This window comes from Prionailurus bengalensis, chromosome A1 (genome assembly GCF_016509475.1).
Source record: "Prionailurus bengalensis isolate Pbe53 chromosome A1, Fcat_Pben_1.1_paternal_pri, whole genome shotgun sequence".
NCBI classification, from domain to species: Eukaryota; Metazoa; Chordata; class Mammalia; order Carnivora; family Felidae; genus Prionailurus; species Prionailurus bengalensis.
The window spans coordinates 212,320,859-212,324,797 of NC_057343.1; the positions used below are offsets into that span (position 1 = coordinate 212,320,859).

At 42.4% G+C, this 3,939-nt stretch overlaps 1 long non-coding RNA gene across 1 annotated transcript; it reads left to right on the forward strand.

Annotated features, from left to right (window-relative positions):
* Positions 1-254: 254 nt before the first annotated feature.
* Positions 255-3,474, forward strand: LOC122478717. Its single transcript, XR_006296152.1, has 2 exons — positions 255-2,450; positions 2,882-3,474. It is a non-coding gene; the product is annotated as an uncharacterized LOC122478717 (long non-coding RNA).
* Positions 3,475-3,939: the final 465 nt, after the last annotated feature.

Sequence of the window (3,939 nt, forward strand, 5' to 3'; positions counted from 1 at the left end):
TTGATCTGAGAAGGGAACACTCAAGGACAATCATCCAAGGTAACTTGCATCCAATGCAATTCAGGTTGGCAAGACCAAAATATGTTAGTAATCAAAATATTGAAAGCTAATCAATTGCATTTGTAGCAGGTCTTATAAAAGCTTATTAACAGAAGCCTACTTGTTCCTTCAAAGTCTCTTTCTCTCTTTTTAAATTTACTGTTGTCTAGAATAAAGTACTGATAGCATTACCCAGCACAGTGGAGTGGGGGGAGAGGAGTGAAGAGAAGGAGACTGGATTGGGGAGAGAATAAACAAGTGATCATCAGAGAGACCTTTTATTTTCTCAGTTAGAGGTGAGTCAGCAGGCTTCACCATTAGCGGAAGGAAGAACTCTCAAAACTATTTCAAGATTCTTGGCTCTGGGTCCCTAATCACTGTTCAGTTTTCTGGCTCTAATTTGGAGTCCCTGGAGATGTCACTACAGAGAAAGTGCACTGGCCAGAAAACCCGTGTACCCCAGGGTCCTTAATGTTTATTTTTCTCATTGTACATTCATATGTTGATTTGTGGTATATGATTTTTTTTTCTCTGTTGAGTCTGGAGATTTGAGCTCCACGGCCCCAACAACCCTTCTCATTATGGAGTCCAAGTAGTTTCTTGACTGCTAACTTGAGTGTCAAGAATCTGTGAGATTCAGTTTAAATGAGCAGCTGGATTCTTTCAGTAACATCTCCAGGTTGTTTCTAAACAACTGTAAAATGTATCATAGACTTTGTAGAGCTGTTAGGAGTCAACATTTTACAAAGAAGGTAGCAGGCTCAAAGAGATGAAATGACAAGCCAAGGACACAGGGCAAGAAGGTGGATGGATAGAGACACAAACCTTTTGAACATGAAGGCAACATTGCTTCCACACATTGCAGTGTTTCTCACAAACACCATTGGGCCCAAGGACTTTGTTTTCATCCACTTACACGCCTATTGGGCTTTTAATGACAATACACCTTAGTTAGGAAGCAGATCCTTCCCCAGATAAAATGACTTCATAATTATAGAAGCTTCACATATAGAATTTTTCCTGAGCCCTCATAGCTTCCCAAACCAATATATGTTGATCCATGATGATGCACTTCTTAAGCCTGACATGGATTTCTTCCTCTTTTTTTAGTCATCCAAAAGTACCCCTGCTGAAGCCTATTAAAATTCAGGTGAAAAAAAGATAAATAAAACTCCCTTGCTTGAAAATTCGATCTTGTCATTTTGAAACTAACTCTTAAGCTTTGACAAAATGTTTATGTTCTATTAAAAATACAGCCATCCATCAAGTGTGGTTTTATAGTTAAGAATTAAAAGGGGAGGTCAGGACGCCCCAAGGATGTGATTTACATCCTTAATTATGTTTAGACAGACCTCCTGCACACAGAATTGCCTTCCAATGTAACAGCCATATAAAATTCATTTTTATCTGTTTTGACTTGTTTGTTATGCTGCATTTGCCCAATGCTCAAACAAAGCTAGAGAATAACAGAAACCAGACCAAAAATGACTGCCTTTTCTCTGGGCCCAAAATGTCATGTATCAGAACAGTCACTGGGCTCCTACCAGTCTGTTGATAGGATTCACGCTGTGACCTCTCCCATTTGTTCCATTGAAATTACCCTGAAGGCATGACTCAGCAGTGCTCTGAATTGGGATTGGCATATGCTGTGCAAACAGCCCACCCTCAGACCTCAGTAACCCCTCACCAGTAGCCTAGGAAAATCTCTATGACAAAAACATACGGGTTCGAACTCCAGGAGCAGTGGAAGTCCACTGCCAGAAATCTAAATGGTGGCATGGTTCTGAGAATGTGGACTCTGAACAGGCTCCGTGTTGCTGCTTCCCATCCCCGCCACTCTTCAGCCCGCTGTGGGCAAGAAGTGTCTCCTCATGAGTAAACGAGGGATATTAAAGGATATAAAACCCGTGTGTATATCATATGGTTGCCATGAGGATTAAGTGACACATTTCGCTTAGTGTGTGAGATACATATACAGGAGATTATTTATGTAACCAGCCTCTAACAGTTCTAACAAAAACTGGTGCATGGAAATCCTTAAAATGCCATTTATCCATTCATTTTAAGGGACCTTTCCTCTTTGGTACTTAGACTCTTGAATGTTAATAACAAGAAGAAAGGAGAGACAAGCTAAAGAAATGCAATGCAATTTTCCACATCTTTTTTTTTCCTTTTTTTGCTCTCTTTTATTCTGGGAAAGAAGCAATTGAATGGGAACCATGGAGAATTAGTATTGTTGAAGGAGTAAAATAAATCAAAATGAACCTATAAAAATCAGGCTAATCAGCACGGCTAACATAATAAACAGACAAGCTTTTCAGCTTGGTCGGATGGGTTGACCTGAAAGTTGAATTCACATGGACAGAAAATTGGGAGGAAGATAAGAGGTCGCACTTGCAACACATTCTAAGGTGAGAAAAATCCTTTCCCACCTAAAAATGAGCCTTTTCCCTGCTCTCATCCTCAAAGAGAAAGGGAAAAAGAAATGCTGAGGGATGGAGACCCCGGGCAGAAGCTGATCTGCTTTCCTTTCCTGGCTGAATTCCTGACGGGCTTACTCATTCTGTTGTTGGTACTGTCCCCACATTGTACTGATTCCAGGAACCTCTCAGGGTCACTAGTAAGGGAGCAAATTATCCACAGCAGGTGTGATTGCCTCCACAACCACAATCGGCTGCAGACCGTGACAGGGCACTCTCCTTCCCTCTTTGCTGCGCCCCTCACTTCGGGAGCGGTCACCCCACTCCCTGTGTGCAGGCGCAGCCCCTCGAGACTGCAGGGTAAGAAGACTGTGTGATCCGGGCTTGCTGACAAATCTCTGATTCTTGGAACTGTTTGGCAGGGTGGATTTGCCCAATGACCAATTTCCCCTGACTTGAGAACAACACGAGAAAAGAGGAACAGCTGAGATGCCGGGTGCCGGGTGTTGGTGGCTTCCTCCATTGTACTGGAAGGCTACTCGACGCCTGGGCGCCGTGCTTCCTGGAGTAGATGCTACCACAGGCAGAGCAGACTGGACCCCAAAACTCAGCAGGGCCATCTAGACACATGTTGTGCACCCTGGGGTTGTCCCCAAATAGCCCAGCCAACCTCCTCCGCTTAATACTAAAACACGTTTGGGAGAATTGAGAAATTGGCCTTAGTTTTAAAAAGGGCCTGTTTAAGGGCGCCTGGGTGGCTCAGTCGGTTAAGCGACCAACTCTTTGGTTGTTGGTAATTAAGTTTTCTCATCCCCTTTATCAGTGATTGGCCTTGGAAGGAACATGTGATCTCATGGACCATCCTGTTAGTGCCAGGGGAATCCGCTGACACTAGGGAGGGGTGGGTGACAAAGGGGAAGCGGAGCCCTGGATGGCATCCTTGGGAGAAATCTGAAGTGGGCCTGCCTTAGGATACCCCCCTCTGACACCCAATAAATGTCTCTATTAATTCAAACCACTTGAGTTTAGTTTTCTTACTTGCTTCTAAAACATCCTAAAAATACAGAAATCTACTTAAAATACATAATGTCTTTTAAATTGCTACATTTTAATGTAAACATATAGGTTCAATTCTCTAAGGAACACAGAGTTTCAAATGGATGAATGAATGAATGAATGAATTTACTTTGGAAAGCTGGTCTAATTATCACATTTTGTGCATTAATTCTACAAGTCTTCCTTAAGTGTCCACTGTATCTAACACTATGCTTGACAGTGAAGGTAAGTGGATAAATAAGACTGTGCCCTCAAACTGTTCATGTCTGCTAAAAGATACAGAAGCAAAATTGAACATAGAAAAATACAATGTGATAAATACGATGATAAAGCTGTGTAACTATTCCTAGGTTCCAAAGAAATGCTGATGCCAGAGCTGTGTTTTGCAGGGTAACTGAGAGCTAAGTCAGGTGGAGGGGAAGCA